The sequence below is a fragment of the Lasioglossum baleicum genome, unplaced genomic scaffold (genome assembly GCF_051020765.1).
Source record: "Lasioglossum baleicum unplaced genomic scaffold, iyLasBale1 scaffold0102, whole genome shotgun sequence".
NCBI lineage: Eukaryota > Metazoa > Arthropoda > Insecta > Hymenoptera > Halictidae > Lasioglossum > Lasioglossum baleicum.
Genome location: NW_027469162.1, coordinates 388,320 through 408,289, shown reverse-complemented (window position 1 = coordinate 408,289; position 19,970 = coordinate 388,320).

The following is a 19,970-nucleotide window of genomic DNA, read 5'->3' as shown; positions in this document are numbered from 1 at the left end:
CCGATGTAGTGAACGCAATTACAAGATAAGTCCAGCCGTGTTGTCCCGGAAGCGTAGTAACGACTACAGACAATCGTATAAATTAACAGTAAGTTTACCAAATAATGTCATAAACGTACAGTCAACGAATACCAAAGACACTTTCACTATGGAATAAAATTTTGAAAAATAGAAATTAATAATTTTGAAAAATCGGAGATACCATATCAGTAAATTACAGCATGTAAACCTTACGTTGCAATATTAGCGATCAAGAAACTAACAATGCTCATAGGGTATTGTCTCTCCGCTGCCGAACGCAACTGCTTGACCACGCCAGTCGTGCTGCTTCAGCGGGGCTGGTACGTATACAGGCAATCATATGAAATGACAATCAGTTAATCAAAATATTGTCGTATGCGTACACTCAACTAATTCCAAACACATTTTTCGTATGAAACAAAAGTTATGTTCATTAAAAATTGATAATTTTGCGAGAAATCGAGAATATCATAAGAGTTAACTACAGCTTGCACAAATAAGTAGGACAGTGGGGAAAATGCATACGGTACAATACCAGGGCAAAAGAAATTAACAAACGCCATGCACGTGTCGCTCGGAAATGCCGTACGTAACTACAAGTACATTCCGATCGTGTCGATTCTGTGCGCTGCTATGCATACGGTCAAGCACCGTATCCCGACAATCCGATATAACGTAAGCAACTACTATCCCACTCCAGTCGTGTCACACCGGGGGAGTAGGTACATACAGAAACATTCACACAATGTAAAACCAAATTATATAAGGTATGGTCATAAAAGTACACTCAAGTACTTCCAAAGGCGCTCTTCAAAAGGAAAATATAATTCCCGAAATTAGAAAATAAAAATTCAGACGAAATCGAAGAAATCACAGCAATATACTACAGCGTGAGGAAATAAATAGCAAAGATGGGAGGAACTGCATATGGTACAAGTTCAAGGTTAAAGAAATTAACGTAGACCATCCATTAGCGTTGCTCCGATGTACCATACGCAACTAAAAGTCCACCACAGCCCTGTCGCCCCGGAATCGTAGGTATGAATATCGACAATCATATAATACAACATTGAAATTTCGAAAAAAAATCGTAAAGATCGAGACATTATATTACAGTGTGTGTTAATAAATGGAAGGTTGGAATAAAATGCATGCGGCACAAAGTCATGGTTAAAAGATTAACGAGGACCATCCAATAGTGTCGCACTGATCTGCTGAACAAAACTTCAAGACCACGCCAACTGAGTTGACCCGGATGCGTAGGTACGTGTGCAGACAATCATATAAAATAACAATATTATTAACAAGAAAATGTCGTGAACGTACACTCAACTAATTTCAAAGGCACTTTTACTATGAAATACAATTTCCATACATGAAAATTGATAATTCGAAGAAGAGCGAAAATATCACAACAGTAAATTACAGTATTTATAAATAAATGGAAAACTGGGACAGAATACATATGATACAAAATCAAGGTTATGGAATTAACTGAAACCATTCTGTAATGCCACTTCGGGCTGCCGAGTACAACTACAAGACCTCGACAGTCGTCTTGCTCCAGATGGGATGGTACGCATACAGATAATCGTATAAAATAACAACAAGCTTGGCAAAATACTGTAGCAAACATAAGCTCAACCAATTCGAATGGAACTTATACAAAGAAATACAATTTTTCAAAATAAAACGTATGAATTTTGAAATGTATCAAAAATATCATTATATTAAATTACAGTATATATAAACACATTGAAAACTGGGGAAAAATGCTTACGGAACAATATCAAGGCAATAGAAATTTCCGACGACCATTGAGTAATGTCGATCCCGTCTACGGAACGCAACTACAAGACGACTCCAGTCGTATCGTGCCGGTAGCCAAGGTACATATGGAGATAATCATATAAAATCAAAAGGAATATATCAAAGTATTGTCACAGACGTATGCTCAACTAATTGCAAAGGTATTTTTCATGTACGATACAATTTCTAAAATTAAATTTGAAATTTTGAAAAAATCTAAAATATCGTAACAGTAAATTTCAGTGTGTACACATCAACAGAAAACAGAGAAGGAATGCAAACGGTACAATATCAAGGTCAAAGAAATTTACAAAGACCTAACGGCACTGTCGCTCCGATCTAGCGAACACAACGACAAAACCAATCCAGCCATGTCGCACAGGACGCGTAGGTACGCATATAGACAATTATATAATGTATCAACAACCTTGACAGAAAAATGTCATATATGTTCACTCAACTATTTCCGACGACACGTTTACTAAGAATTACAAATCCCTAAACTAAAATTCATAATTGTGCCAAATCGAAAATGCCATAACTGTGAATTACAGCTTATGAAATTTAATACATGTCTACAAAGGAATTAATACTGTACAATATTAAGGTTAAAAATATATACAAAGGCCATACAGCTGTGACGTACCGAACTAATGAACGCATCTGCGAGACCACAGGAGCCGTGCTACTCTGGAAAAGCAGATACGTATAGAAGCTATCCTGTAAAATACCCAAGAACTTAATAAAATATTGCCATAAAGGTAAACACAAATAATTTTATAGGACACTTTTATTAAGAAATACAATTTTTCTCAACCATAAATCGAAAATTTTGAAAAAAAGATTGAGAATATCAAAACAATAAGTTACAGTATGTAGAAATAAATTTAAATCTGCGAAAGAATATAAACGATACAATATAGGGTTTAAAGAAATTAACAAAGACCATATACCAGCGTCGCTCCGATCATGTGAACGAGACAACAACATAATTCCAGCCGTGTCGTACAGGAAGCGTATGTACGTATAGAGACAATCCTATAAAATAACAATCAATTTACCAAAATAATGTCATAAACGTACACTAAACTAATTCCAAAGACACTTTTACTAAGGTATACGTTTCTTGAAATTAAAAACTGGAAATTAGGAGAAAAATCGAAAGTACGGTTACCGCTAATTGCAATATGTACAACATAAGGGTAGACTGCGAAGAAATGCATACGCTACGAAATGAAGGATGGAGGAATTAGCCATGACTATGAATAATGCCGCTCCGATGTATCAAAGGCAACAGCATGACCACTCCTGTCGTGTCGCTCGGGAAGCGTAGATACGAATAACAGACATTTGTATAAAATAACAGTAAGTTTGAGAAAATATTGTCATAAAAGTACAATGTACTAATTCCAATGACACTTATCCGAAAAACTCTATTTTTTGATATTAATAACTGGTATTTATGAGAAAAATCGAAAATATCGTAACTGTTAATTACAGTATGTAGAAATAAATATACATCCGAGATGGAATGCTTGCCATACAATATTCAGGTTAATCAAATTAATGACGCCCATCCTACAGTGTGGCTCCAATCTACCGGTCGCAACTACAAGACCGCAACTGTCGAGTCATTCCGGAAGCGTCTCTGCGAATAAAGACAATCTCTAAAAGTGACAATAATTTTATCAAAATAATGTCATCAACGTAAGCTCATCTAATTCAAAAGGAACTTAACCTTAACAATACATTTCTGGGATTAAAAACTGGAAATTTTGAAAAAAATCGGAAATGGGATAAGAGGAAGTTATAGAATGTATAAATAAATGGGAAACTGGGAAAAATGCGTACTGGCCAGAATCAGGGCTAAGAATAATAACGAAGATCATTAGTAATGTCGCTCCGATCTTCCGCACGCAACTATAAGGCCTCTCAAGTCGCATCGTGCCGGAAGCGTATTTACGTATACAGACAATCGTATAAAGTAACAATAAGAATAAAAAACTGATGTCACAAACGTACACTGAACTAATTCCAAAGTCACTTTTACTGAAAATTACAAATTATTAGACTAAGGATTAAAATTTTTTATAAAAATTGAAAATATCAATGCAATAAATAGGACTCTGCATAAATAAATGGAAGACTGGATAAAATGCATACGGTACAACATCAAGGTTAAAGAAATTAACGAAGACCATACAGTAGCATCGCTCCGATCTACCGAACACAACTACGAGGTCATTCCAGTCGTGTCGCACTGGAACCGTCGGTATGTACACAGGCAATCATATAGAATAACAATATGTTTAGCATAATATTATCGTAAACGTAAACTCAACTAACTCAAAAGACAATATTATTAAGGAATACAACTATCAAAATTGAAAATTGACAATTTTGAATAAAAATCGAAGATATGGAAGCAGTAAGTTACTGTATGATTAAATAAATGGATGCACCGGGATTAAAATGTATACCATACAAAATTAAGTTTAACGAAATTACCTACGACCGTCCAGTAGTGCCACTTCGATCTGCCGTACGCAAATACTGGACATCGCCATTAGTGTCTCTCCGGCAGCGTAGGCACGTATACAGACAATCATAATAAATACGAATAAGGTCAACATAATAATGTCATAAATGTAGACACAACAAAGTCCAAAGGTGCTTTTACTATCAAACTCAATATTTTCAACGAAAAATTGATAATATAGAAGAAAGTCGAGACTATCGTAACAGTATGTGACAATATATATAAATAAATCCTGACTGGAAAAAATGCATGCGGTACAATATCTAGGTTAGAGAAATTGCCGCAGAACACAGTACTGCTGCTTTCCTCTACCGTACGCAACTACAAGACATCGCCAGTTGTGTTACACTGGTACCGTACGTTCGTATGGAGACAATGATATAAAATAAAAATAAGTTTAACCGAATAATGTCATAAACGAATGCTCGAATAATTCCAAAGTCACTTTTACTAAGAAATACAATTTTTTTACATAGAAATTGAAAATTTCGAACAAGAACGAAAACATAGCAACAGTAAATTACAGTATCTATAAATAAATAGAAAACTGTGACAGAATGCAAATGGTACAAAATCAAGGATAATGAATTGACTGAAACCATACAGTAATGCCGCTTCGAGCTGCAGTGTACAACTACAAGACGTCGATATAACTTCATCTGGCCTGTGATAGCATGAGAATAAGCAGGTATTCCTGGCGTAAATCCGCAGAACAGTATTGGCAGTGGACACATTAATTCGCGGGTTGAATATTAATGTAGAGCGTCGAACTGTTTGGGTGCATTGCCAATTTGTATAAAGTCGAAAGTTTTACTGGAAGCCATACACTTCGAAAGCCGAACCAGCTGTATTGATGGTATAACTCCGTGTTCAGAGGAACAAATTAGTAGACAATCTAGTGACGCGCACCTCGATACACGTATGGGCAAGAAGATGGAGAGTCAAATCGTTCTAGAGCTTTACCACGTTCGCTGATAGTGGAACGACTGAGACCATAGCATCTGCTATCCTGTGATTCCGAAAGTGAAACCAGGTATTCCGGGAGCACATCCGCTGGACAATATTGGCAATAGACGGCTTATTTCACGGTATGCATATGAAGGTAGAGCGTCCAACGGTTATAGAGCTTCATCATTTAATTTAGAGTCAAATTCTTACTGAGGGCCATACCTTCCGAGAAGCCCAAACCGCTGCAGCATGTGTCTTGCTCAGTGTTCAAGACTGCAAATTAGTAACATTGACTGCGGGAATACGTGGTTTGACCCTTAGAATATTTGAATACGTCAAGCTATGGACTTAGCCGTGCGTCTCTAAAAGAAAGTGCTAACGTTCTCGAACGGTTTGATTGTCGATTTTTCTATTCATACATGACAATAAGGCGTCCTTCTGCTAAAATGTATACTAATTTGTTTCGCTGAACACAACGTTATACCAAGGATACAGCGGGTTATGATCTCAGAAGGTATTGTCCCCGGAAAGAATATTACGTCACGCCAATTGGTTACGTTATCAAACGGTTTGTCGCTCTACATTAATATTCATGCCGTGAATTAAGGTGTCCATTGCCATACAGTTCAGTGGATTTAATCCCTCAATTCCAGCTTTGACTCTGGGTTACACAGGATATATGACGCTATTAACTTAGCTATGTGACTTTCAGAGATGCTTGTAACGTTCTGGGACAGTTTGATTCTTGATCTTCTAAGTCGTACTTGAAATTAAGGTGCCCGTTACTAAAAGGTATACAAATTTGTTTCTCTGGCCACGAAGTTATACTCTTAATACTGCGTGTTTGGTTCTCGGAAGTTGGGGTCTTCGGTAAAATCTTTTACACTATATCAATTAGTAATATTCTACAACAGTTGGACTCTGTACGTCAATATGTATATCGTGAACTAGGTTGTCTTTTGCCAATAGTTTACAGCGTCTTGAATCACGGAATACCTTGTTTGGCACTCGGTATCACAGGAGAGCTATAGCTATTGATATAGACGTTCTAATCTATGAGTAGGTGGCAAGATTCTCGAGCTGTGTGACCCACGATCTTGTAATTCATACATGAAATTGACATGCCCGTCCTTAAAGTAGATAGTAATTTTCATTTCTGGTCACTCTAGCATACTCTGGATATAGCGGGATACGGTCTAGTAATGTAAGGCCTTAGGTAAAAAGTTTGATTCCATAGCAAACGGCAACCCTTTACAACGTTTTGACTCTGCACCTTAATATCTGTTGCTTGAAATAGGACGTCTAATGCCAATACTGTACGGCGGATTTACTTCCGGTATACCTGGTTTGGTTCTCGTATTCACAGGTGAGGTGAAGCTATTAACTTATCCGTTCGATTCTCAATCAAGGTGGTAACGTTCACGAACGATGTGGCTCTCGATTTGATATTTATTAATGAAGATGTCGTCCCCCCTGCTAGTATGTATTCTAATGTGTTTCCGTGAACAGTAAGCAGGACATTGGCTACAGCGGGTTAGGCTCTCGGAAGGTATGGTTTTCGGTAAAACGAATGACTTAATACGAATTGGTAATGCCCGCCGACGCATTGCCTCTCTACTTCAATATTCATACTGTGAATTAAGGTGTCTATTGCCAATACTGCTCAGCCAATTGACTCCCGGTATAGCACAACTGACTCGCGGTATCGTAGGGCAGGTGAAGATATTTACTCATCGGTTCGGTTCTATCCGTGGGTGATATCGAGCGGAAAGGTTTGATCTTCGAGCTCCTGATGCATACATGAAATTAAGGTGCCCGTCACTAAAATGTGTACTAATTTGTTTTACTCAACACGAAATTATGCTCTCGATAAGCGGGTTAGGTTCTGGGAGGGTATGGTCTTCCGTAAAAGTTTGAATTTATACCCATATGAAACGTTCTCAAACGTCTTCACGCTCTACCTTAATATTCAAACCGTGGACTAAAGTGTCCATTGTCAATAGTGTACAGCGGATTTACTTCAGGAATACCTGGCATCACCCCCGAATTGCAAGAAAGGTGAAGCTATTGACTTAGCTGCGCCACTCTCAAAGAAGGTCATAACGTTATCGAGCAGATTGGCACTCGATCTTCTATATCATACATGAAATTAAGACACCCGTCACTAAAATGTCTGCTAATTTGTTTCTCTGGACAAGAAGTTATACCCACGATTCCGCGGATAATATTCCCGGAATGTAAGATATCCGTTAAGGAGTGAGAGTTTATACTAATTGGTAATGTTCTCGAACAGTTTGACTCCCTACTTTAATATTCATGCGGTGGATTAATGTTTCTATTGCCAATACTGAGCAGCGTATTTAGATCCGGGATGCCTGGTTTGACTTTTGGAATCACAGGATATATGGAGCTATGGACTTACTTGTTCGCCTCTCACAGAATGTGGTGACATTCTCGAACGGCTCGATCCTCGATCTCCTTGTTCATAATAAAATTAAGGTCACCGTCACTAAAATGTTTATTAATTTGATACTCTGAACACGAAGTTATTGTCTCCAAGAAGCGGGTGAGTTTCGCGGAAGGTTCGGCATTCTGTTAGACTTTTGTCCATATAGCAATTAGGAACGTTCTCACACGGTGTCACGCTATTTTTTAATATTCAGTCTGTGAATGAAGACACCTAATGCCAATGTTGTTCAGCGGACTTACTCCCGGAATACCTGGTTTGACACTCGGAATCACGGGATAGGAGAAGCTACTGACTTAGCCGATAGCCTCTCACAGAAGGTGCTAATATTCTCGAACGGATTGGCCGTCTACTTTTTTATTCAATCCGTGAATTAAGGCGTCTATTGGAAGTACTGCCCACCGCATTTACTCCAGTAATACCTGGTTTGACTTTCGGAACCACGCGATAGGTGAAACTATTCACACAGCCGTTTGACTTTCAAGGGAAGTGGAAACGTTAACGGACGATTTGAACCTACATCTGTCTATTGATACATGCCATTAAAGTGACCGTCTTCTAAATAGTCTACGAATATGTTACCTTGAACAGTAAACAAGTTACTTTCGGCAGCGGGGTATGTTCGCGGAGGGCAATGTATCCGATGCAAAGTATGAACGTATAGCAGTAAGTACCGTTCTACGGTGTTTCGAATACCTATAGTACTATTTATACCGTAAATTAAGTGGTCTATTGCCAGTACTGTACTGCGGATTTACTCCCGGAATACCTGTTTGATCCTCGGAACCGCCGGATTGGTGAAACTGTTGACCATGCTGTTCGACGCCCAAAGATGGTGGTATCGCCCTCTTAAAGTTTGACACTCGATATTCTAACTCGTACAAGGAATTGAGATTTTCGTCACAAAAATGTGTACGATTTCGCACCCCTCAGCAGGTTGTTATACTCTCTATACAGCATGTCAATTTTTTCGGAGGGGATGGCATTCTCTAAGAAATTTGATCCTACACGAATAGGTAATATTCAACAACGGCTTGACGGCCTGGCTTAATAATCAAACCGTGAAATAAGGTGTCAATTGCCATACTCTTCAGCGGATTTACTTTCGGATTACCTGGATCGACACTCGAATCAGAGGACAGGTGAAGGTATTGACTTATCCATTCGAACCTCAATGAAGGTTGTAACGTTCTGGAACTGTTTTACCCGCTATCTTCTATTTCATTGATGGAACTAAGGTGCACAGGCCTAAAATGTATACTTATTTGGTCTTCTGAACACCTTGTTACACTCTCGATACAGAGGGTTAGATTCACGGCAGGTAAGTTCTTCGGTAAAAGGTTTGACTCGATACAAATTGGGAACGTTCTCGTGCACGAACGGTTGACCACTCGATTCTCTGATTGAAACATGAAATTAAGCTTGCCGTCATTCAAATGTATACTAATTTGTTTCGCTTATCACGAAGTTATACTCTCGATACAGCGAGATACGTTCTCGAAGCTAACGTAGACTGTAAGAAAAATGACTCTATAACAATTTGAAATGTTCTCCGACGATTTACTTCCTACTTTAATGCCCATGCCGAGAATATAGGTGTTCATTGCCATTGCTGTACAGCGGATGTATTATTGAATGCCTGGTTTGATTCTCGGAATCGCAGGATAGGCGAAGCTATTGACATAGCCGTTCGTCTCTCAGAGAGTGTGGTAACGTTCTCGATCGGTTTGACCATTGATATTCTAATTCATACATGAATTTATGTGGCTCATCATTGCAACGAATTATAATTTGTTCCACTCAGCACGATGTTACACTCTCGGTACGACGGGTTAGCTCCTCGGACGGTAAGTCAATCGTCAAATCTCTCGACTTTATAACAATTGGAAACGCTGTCAAGCGGTGTGACGCTCTACTGTAACATTCAAACCGCGAATTAAGGTGTCTATTGCCATAACTCTTCAGCGGACTATCTCCCGGAATACCTTGTTTGACACTCTGAACCACATGATAGGTGAAGCCATGTACTTAGTCGTTCGTCTCTCACAGTAGGTGGGATCGTTCACGAACGGTTTGTCCCTCGATCTTTCATGAATGAACAATTCATGAATGAAATTAAGGTGTTCGTCTCCGGAATGTATACTAGTTCGTACCTGTGAATACGGTGTTATACTCTCGATATGGCGGTACAGTTTTTCGGTGGTTAAGTCATTCCGTAAGAAGTATAACTCATCACGAATAGGCAATGTTCCACTAAGGATTGACGGCCTGCTTTAATATACAAACCATGATCTGAGGTGTCTATTGCCAATACTGTACATCGAATTTACTCCCGCATTATCCGGTTTGCCTTTCGGTATCTCAGGATATGTAAAGCTATTGACTTAGCTGACGAATCTCAAAGATGGTGGTAACGTTCTCCAACGCTTTAACTCTCGATTTCTGTTAACATTATGCAGATCACTCGCTACAGCAGGATTGGATCCTGGAATGTAAGGTATTCAAAAGAGGAATGACTATATACGAATTGGTAATATTCGCCGACGGTTTGACGCCCTACAGTAATATTAATGCCGTGAAACAAGCTGTCAATTTCCATTACACTTCGTCGTATTTAGTCCGGTAGTACCTGATTTGACTGTCGGAATAACAGGATATGTGAAGCTAATAACTTAGCCGTTCGTCACTCATAGAAGGTGGTAGGGTTCGTGATAGTTTTGATACTCAATATCTTCCATCACACATGAAATTTGGCTTCCCAGACCGGAAGTGTACACTAACTTGCTTCTCCGAGCTTGAAGTCATACTTTCATTACAGCGAGTTTCATTCCAGGAAGGCAAGGTTTTCGGCAAAAATTTTACCTTGTACCAATTCGTGACGATCCACAACGGTTTGTATCAGGAGTGTAATATATATACCCTGAAATAGGATGTATAATGCCAATAGTGCGCAGCAGATTTTCTTCCGGAATACCTGATTTGACTCTCGGAAACACGGGATATGTGACGCTATTGTCTTAGCTGTTACAACATAGAATGTGGTAACGATCACGAACTGATTCACCTCGATCATATAATTCTTACATGAAAATAAGATGAAATCATCATAATGTATTCTAATGTCATTCACTGAACACGAAGTTATTCTCTCGGTACAGTGGGTTAGTTTTTCGGAGGATAAGACATTCTGTAATACATTTAACCCTTCACGAACAGTTAATGTTCCACAATGGTTCGACAGCCTTTCTTTTGACGCAGGGGGAATCTTCCAACGATGTCGCGGCCCCCTGAGGGGGAGGCCGGGGGTCAGTGGGATTCAGACCCACTAAACCCCCTGCGGTGGCCCGTCCTCTTCGTATAAGGAACGGCCCGGGATGACAGCCAATGCTTTCGCGAATGTAAGATACCGGTGCCTCCCCGCGACTCCACCAGCTCCCGCTGGGCTCCTTTTCCGGCTTCCCTGCCCAGTTCGATCCTTTCTTCGGCAGTGCTGCAAGACCAATCGCGCGGCACCAGCACCTCCCTGGACCGCGATCCCTCGACGTTCGGTCCCTATGCCGATCGTCCATGCTCCCCTCCGATTGACGGGAAAGCGTAGTGGCGGGGACTCGCCTCGCCGCCGGAGGTAACGGTTCGTCGTTGGAATTTAATATTCAGTCCGTGATTTGAGAAGTCTATTGCCAATAATGTACAACTCATTTACTCCCGGAATATCTGGTTTGACTTTCGGCGTCACACGATATATGAGGCTATTTACGTAGCCGTTCACATCTCGCAGAAGGTGATAACCTTCTCGAAGGGATTGACATTCGATCTTCCAATTCGTACATGAAACTAAGGTTCCCGTCATTAAAATCTATAATTATTGGATTCTCCGAACACGATGTTATACCCGCAATACAGCGGGTTTGGCTACAGGAAAGTAAGGTGTCCGGTAAGAAGTTTGGCGTCATACCAATTTGTAACGTTCTCCCACCATTTGCCGCCCTACTTTAATATTCATACCGTGAATTTAAGGTGTCTATTGCCAATATAGTTCAGGGGATTTTCTTCCCTATTACTTGATATGACTCACGGAATCACTGGATAGGTGAAGCTTTCGACGTAGCCGTTCGACTCTCAAAGAAGGTGGTAACGGCCTCGAACGGTTTGACCATCGATATTCTAATTCATACATGAATTTATGGGGCTCATCATTTCAACGTATTATAATTTGATCCACTCAACACGATGTTATATTCTGGGTACGACGTGTTAGCTCCTCGGACGGTAAAGCATTCGGTGAAACGTTTGACTTTATGACATTTATTAACGTTCTCACGCGGTGTGACGATCTATTTCAATATTCACGGTGAAAATTAATGTATCTAATGCCAGCCCTCATCAGCGGATTTACTCTCGGATTACTTGCTTGACGCTCGGAATCGCAGGATTGGCGAATTATTTTACTTGGCCGTTCGTCTCTCACATAAAGTGGTGACGTTCTCGAACGGTTTGATACTGAATCTTCTAATTCGCATATAAAGTTAAGGGTACCGTCACCAACATGTGCAGTAACTTGCTTCCGTGAACGCGAAATTATACACTCGATACAGCGGGTTAGCTTCCCGGAAGGTAACGCCACCGTTAAGAAGTTTGACTCTATACCAATACGTATCTTTTTCTAACAAGAAGACTCACTACTTTCATGCCCATGCCGAAAATATAGGTATTGATTGCCAATACTATGCAGCGGATTTACTCCTGTATTACCAGGCTTGACTCCTGGAATCACAACTATAGGTGAAGCTATTGACTCAGCCGTTCGACTCTCAAAGAAGGTGGTATATTTCAGGATGAATGTTGCCATTAAACACCTTAATTCACAGTTTAATTGTAAAGTAGAACATCAAACCGTTTGAGAACGATACCTATTGCTACAAAGACAAACGCTTTACCGTGTTACCGTGTAGGTGTTACCGTCCAAGAAGCTAGCCCGCCGTATCGAGAGTATAGATACGTGTTTATGGAAACACATTAGTATACAATTTGGTGACGTCACCTTATATTCCTCTATGAATTAAAAGATCGATGTTCAAGCCGTTTGACAACGTTGCCACCTTCTGCGAGAGGCGAGCGGCTAAGTCAATATCTACATCCATCCTGCAATTCCGATAGTCATAGCAGGTATTCCGGGAGTCAATTCTCTGTTCAGTATTGGCAACAGACACATTAATTTGCCGTATGAATATTAATGTAGGGGATCAAGCCGGAACAATACACAACACAATAACATTTCGTATAAAGTTCGTCATCATCGATTAAAATAGCATAAATATTAGTTTCGGGCATCATATCTTCATCTTTGAATTTGAAAGTCGATTGTAAAATGGTTCGAGACCGTGACACCTTCTTCGAGTGTCGCACGGCTATGTGAATACCTTCACCTAACCTGGGATTCCGAGACTCAAGACAGGCATTCTAGGAGAATATCCACTGCACAGCACTGACAATAGACACCTACATTTTCGGCATAAACATTAAAGTGGGGTGTCAAATCGGCGAAGAATGTTACCAACTGCTCCAAAGTCATTCCTTTACAGAGTACGTTACCTTCAGACAACATATCCCGCAGTATCGAGAGTATAACTTCGTGATACGAGAAGCAAATTAGTATACATTTAAGTGACGGGGACCATAACTTCATGTATGAATTAGAAGGTCGATGGTCAAACCGATCGGAAGCTTTGCAACTTTCTACGCGAGACGAACGGCTATGTCAGTAGTTTCACGCATCCTGCGATTCCGAGAGTCAAAGCAGGTATTCCGGAAGCAAACGCTCTGAACCCTATTGCCAATTGACGTCTTAACACACGGTTTGAATATTAAAATGGAGCGTCAGACCGTTTGAGAACATTACCATATGGTATAAAGTCAAACAGATTACCGAATGCCATACCTTCGGAGAATCAAACTCACCGTTTCGATGTTAGATCTTCTTGTTCAAAGAAAGAAATAGGCCTTCATTTCTGTGACAGGCTCCGTAGTTTCATGAATGAATTCGAAGATCGCGAGTCAAACCGTCCGGGGGCATTACCACCTTCTTCGAGTCGGACGGCTCAGTCTATGGCTTCACCTATACTGTGATTTCGAAAGTCAAATCGGATAATCCGGAAGTGAGTCCGCTGAAGATTATTGGCAACTGCCACCTTAACTGACTGTATGAATAATAAAGTAAATAGTGAAGCCGACGGCGAACATTAGCAATTCGTATAAAGACATTCTTACTACCGAATACCTTACCTTCCGATAACCTAACGCGCTGTAGCGAATGTTTTGCTTACTGTTCCCGGAAACAAATAAGTAGATATTTTAGCGGACGGACACCACGCTTATCAGTATTATTATCGAAACTGAGAGGCAAAGCGTTCGTGAACATTACCACCTTCTTTCAGCGTCGCACAGCTGGGTCAATAGCTTCACATATTCTGTGACTCCGAAAGTCAAACCAGTTATTCCTGGAGTAAATGCGCAGTACAGAATTGATAACAGACACCATAATTCACGGTTTCTGCGTTGATGTGGACCGTCAATTCGTCTGAGACAGTTACCAATATCTGTATTGACAAACGTTATACCGGAGACCTTGCCCTCTGAAACACTAAGCCGCTCCATTCGGAGTATAACATCGTTTTCAAAGGGACGAATTAGTATAAATATTAGTAACGAGCGCCTTCAGATCCTATACGAATCAGAATATTCATGGCCAAACCGCTCGAGATCGTTGCCGCCTTCTGGGAGAGTCGAACGCCTATAGTCAATAGTTTCACCTATCATGCGATTCCGAGAGTCAAATCAGGTAGCCCAGGAGTGAGTCGGCGGAACAGCGTTGGGAATAGTCACCTTAATTCTGGGATATAATGTTAAAGTAGACCGTCAATCCTTATGAGAGCGTTACCAATTTCTATAAAGTCAATCGCTCTAGAGTAGGGCGTACTTATGCGAACCTCATCCGCTTCATCGAGAATATAACTTCGTATTCAGAGAAAGGAGTTAGATGATCGAGTGTTAAACCTTCGAGACCGTTACAACTCTGAGATCTGTACAGCTAAGTCAATAGCACCACCTATCCTGTTATTCCGTGAGTCAAACCGTGTACTCCAGGAGTAAATATGCAGGTCAGTATTGTCAATAGGCCGCCTAATTCACGGTATGGGCATTATAGCACAGTGTCAAACCGTTGAATAACGTTACTTATTGGTATAGGGTCAAACGTTTTGCCGATGGCCTTACCTTCCGAGAAGATAACACGCCGGATAGAGAGTATAACTTCGTTCAGAGAAGCCAAGTGGTATCCATTATCCAGCGACGGGCGCCTTAATTTCTTGTATGAATTAGAAGGTTGAGTGTCAAACGTATCGGGTACCTGAGAAACTTCGTTGAGAGTCGAACAGCTAAGTCAATAGCATCACCCATCTTCGGATTGCGAGAGTCGAACGAGGTACTCCGGGACTGATTACACGGAAGAGTATTGGTAGTGTACGCGATTGTCGAGTTATGAATATTAAGGCATACCGTCACACCCGTATAGAACGTTACCTATTCATGTCGAGTCAAAGCTTTTACAGAAGGACTTGCACTCCGAGAACATACCCTGCAGTATCGGGAGTATAACTTCGTGATTAGAGAAATGAATTAGTCTAAATTTTAGTGATAGCATCACAATTTCATGTATGCCTTAGATGGTTTAGTGTGAAACCTTTCAGGAACGTTACAACCTCATGTCGGAATCGAACTGCTGCGTCAATAGCTTCACATATCCTGTGACTCCGACGGTGAAACCAGGTAGTCGCAGGAGTAAATCCGCTGATCCGTATCTGGAATAGACTTCATATTTCACGCATTGAATATTAAAATAGTGCCTAACACCCTGTGAGATGGTTACCAATTGCTATAAAGTCAAACGATTTATCAAAGACCTCACCTTCCGCGAACCTCATTCGCTTCATCGGGAGTATAACTACGTGTTCAGAGAAAGAAATTAGTACTCGTTTCAGTATTGGACACCACAACTTCATGTATGTATTAGAAAATCGTGTGTGAGGCAGTGCGAGAACGTTACCAACCTCTTTCAGAGTCGAACGGCTAGATCAATAGCTTCACCTATCCCGAGATTCCAAGTTTCATCCCGGGAAATCCGAGAGTAAGCTCGCTGCTGGAATTGCCAGTGGACACCTTAATTCACGGTTTCAGTAAAAGAGTAGAGCGTCAAACAGTTTGAGAGCTTTGCCAATTGGTATAAAGTCATACCCTTTACCTATGGGCTTACCTTGGGAGAAGCCAACTCTCCGTTTCGGAGTATATCACCGTGTGTAGAGGTACGAACTGGTACACGTTTACAAACGAGCACATGACTTAGAAGGTCGAGTGTGAAACCGTTCGAGAACGTTACCACCTTCTGTGAGGGACGAACTGTTAAGTATGTAGTTTCACATATTCTGTGATTCCGAGAGTAAGACCAGGTAATCCGATGAGTATGGGCAATAGGTACCTTCATTCTCGGCAGGAATAATGAGGAAGGCCGTGGAGACATTGTATAACATTCCATATTCGTGTAGGATTTAATTTCCTACAGAACACCTTATCCTCCTAAAAACTGACCGCCGGTATCACAAGTATCACGCTGTGTTCAGAGGTACAAACTGGAATACATTTTAGTGACGTGCACCATAATTTCATGTATGAATTAAATGATGGAGTATCAAACCGCTCGAGAACGTTGTCACGTTCTATGTGAGACGAGCAGCTAAGTCAATAGTTTCACCCATCCAGCGATTTCAAGAGTCATACCTGGTATTCCGGAAGCAAATCCACTGAACAGTATTGGCAATAGATACCTTAATTCCCGGAGTGAATATTAAAATGTAGCGTCAGACCGTGTGAGAACGTTACTATTTGCTATAAAGTGAAACGTTTTACCGAAGGCCGTACCATCCGCGAAACTCACCCGCTTCATCGAGGGTATAACTTCGGGTTCAGAGTATCAATCTAGCAGAACATTTCAGTGGGGGGGGGGGACATTAATTTCCTTATGAATAAGAAGATCGAGGGTCAGACCCTTCGAGAACGTTACCACTTTCTGTGTGTGACGAACGGCTAAGTCAATAGTTTCAGCTATCCTGCAATTCCGATAGCAAATCCAGGCATTTCGAGAGTCAACAAACTGTACGCCGTTGGCAATGGGCATCTTAATTGACGGAATGAATGTTAAGGTAGATAGCCACACACGTGTAGAACTTTACCCATTGCTATATAGAGTCAAACTACATGCGAAAAGCCATACCTACGGCGAAAAATCCCTCCGCATCGAGAGTATAACTTTCTGCACCGGAAAACACATTGCTTTACATATTCGTGACATGCTCGTTAATTTCAGGTTCGAATAAGTAGATCGAGCGAAAGGCCACTCAACATAGATACCACCAATTTTGCGAGTCGAGTGGCTAAGTCAATATCTTCACGTATCCTGTGATTCCGAAAGCCGCACATGTTACTCCAGGAGTAAATTCGCTGAACAGTATTGGCAATAGTCGCCTTAGATCATGGTATGAATATTAAACTAGAGACAATCCGTTCGAATACGATTCCAGCTGGTATACGGTAATCCGTTTTACCGAAAACCATACTTTTCTCGAATGTAGCTCACTGTATCGCGAGTACAACTTTGTGTTCAGGGATACAATTTAGTGCACATTTAAGAGCGGGGTACCTGAATTTCATGTATGAGTATGAGGATCCTGAGTCAAACCGATGGGGATCATTACCACATTTCTTGAATGTCGCACAGAGCTAAGTCAACAGGTTCTCCTATCCTGTGATTCCGAGAGTCACACAAAGTATTTCTGAAGACAAGAAGCAGAACAATTTTGCAATAGACACCATAATTCACGACATGAATATTGAAGTAGAGGGTCAAGCCGACTGGAGAACGATACCAATTCGTATACAATCTTTCTTTCCGCCGAATGTAATGTTAATGTTCACGGAAAAATATTAGTACTCATTTTAGCTGGCGGACATGTAATGTTCACGTATGAATAGCATAATCATCAGTCAAATCGTTCGAGAACGTTATCCCCTTCTTTGGGAGTTCAACGTCTATGTCAACAGCGTCACCTATCCTATGTTTCCGAGTGATAAACCAGGTGATCCGGGTGCAAATCCGAAGAACAGTGATGGTATTAGACAATTTAGTTCACAGTTTTACTATCAAAGTAGAGCGTCACTCCATTTGAGAATATCACTAATTGGTATAAAGTGAAACGTTTTACTGAAGACCATACCCTGCGAATATCTAATCCGCTGTATTGAGAGTGTAACATTGAGTTCAGAGGAACATATTACTATAGATTATAGGTGACAGGCACTTTAATTTCATGTATAAATTAGAATATCGAGGGTAAAATCGTTCGAGAGCGTTACCACCTTAGATGAGAATCGAACGCTTGAGTCAATGGCTTCTCCTAACATATGATTCCTAGAGCCAAGCCAGGTATTGCGGTCGTAAATACGCTGAAAAGTATAGGCAATGCACAACGTAATTCATGGTATAAATATTAAAGCGGATCGGCAACATGTTGTGGAACTCTACTCATTGGTATAAAGACAAACCTTTTACCGAAAGCATTCCATTCCGAGAAGTTATCACGCCGTATCGACGGTATAACTTCGTGTTCCGAGAAAGACATTCGTATACATTTTAATAATGGACATCAGAGGTGCTAGAATAAATTAGAAGATTGAGAGTCAAACCGTTCGAGAACGTTACATCCGTCTTTGAGTGTCGACCGGCTAAGTCAATAGCAGCACCTATCCTGTGCTTCCGCTAGTCAAACCAGATATTCCGGAAGCAAAGCGACTTACAGTATTGGCAATAGACACCCTAATTCGCGTTATAAATATTAAAGAACCGAGTGGTACAGCTGTAGAACGTTACATATTGGTATAGAGACAAACTCTTTGCCGAAGACCTTACCTGCCGAGAAGCTAACCCGTTGTAGCGAGGGTACAGCTTCGTGTTCTGAGGGAAGAAATAGTACACATTTCAGTGACTGGCACCGTAATATCATGTGTGAATTAAATGACCGAGAGGAAAACTTTTCGAGAAATTTACCAGCTTCATTGAGAGTCGCACAGGTAGATCACTAGCTTCACGTAACTCGTGATTCCGAATGTCAAGGCAGGTATTCCAGGAGTAAATCCGCTGAAAATATTGACAATAGACTCATTAATTAGCGGTTTGGAATATTACAGTAGGGCGTCAAACCGTTTGAGAGCGATACCAATTGCGATAACGTCAAAAACTTTATGGTAGATCTTACCCTCCGAAAAACTAACTAACCGTATCGGGAGTACAACAATGCGTTCAAAGGTTCGAATTAGTATACAGTTTGGTGTCGGGCACCTTAATTTGATGCATGAAGTGGGAGGTCGAATTCCAATGAGTTCTGGAACGATACGACCTTCTGTGAGAGTCGTACAGCTAATTCAATAGCTTCACAGAATCCTCTGATTCGGAGAAACCAATCAGGTACTCTGGGAGTAAATAAACTTAACTCTATTGGCAATACGCAACTTAATTCGCCTTCTTTGTGTACCATACTGCTAAGTCAATAGCTGCACTTATCCTATGATTCCGACCGTCAATTGAGGTATTTCTGGCGTAATTCTGATGTACAGTATTGGTATTACACACTTGAATTAACTGCTTGAATAATAAAGTCGAGCGTCAGCCGTTGTAGAACATTCCATTTATGTGTAGGGAAAAACTTCTTACAGATTGCCTTACCAAAAACTAACCCACTGCATCAGCAGTATAACACCGTGTTCGGAGATGCAAATTAATATAAAATTCATTAACGGGCATCTTAATTTCATGTATATATTAGAAGATCGAGGGCAGTTCGAGAACATTACCCCCCTCTTAGATATTCGAACTGCACAGTCAATAGCTTCACCTACCCTGTTATTCTGAGCTCAGACCAGATATTCCTGGAGTAAATACGCTGAACAGTTTTGGTAATAGTCACATTAATTCCCGGTATGAATGTCAAAGTCGAGCGTCAAATCATCTAAGAACGATACCAATTAGTATAAAGTCAAACGTTTTACTGACGTCCATACCCTCAGAAAGCCTATACCGCTGTA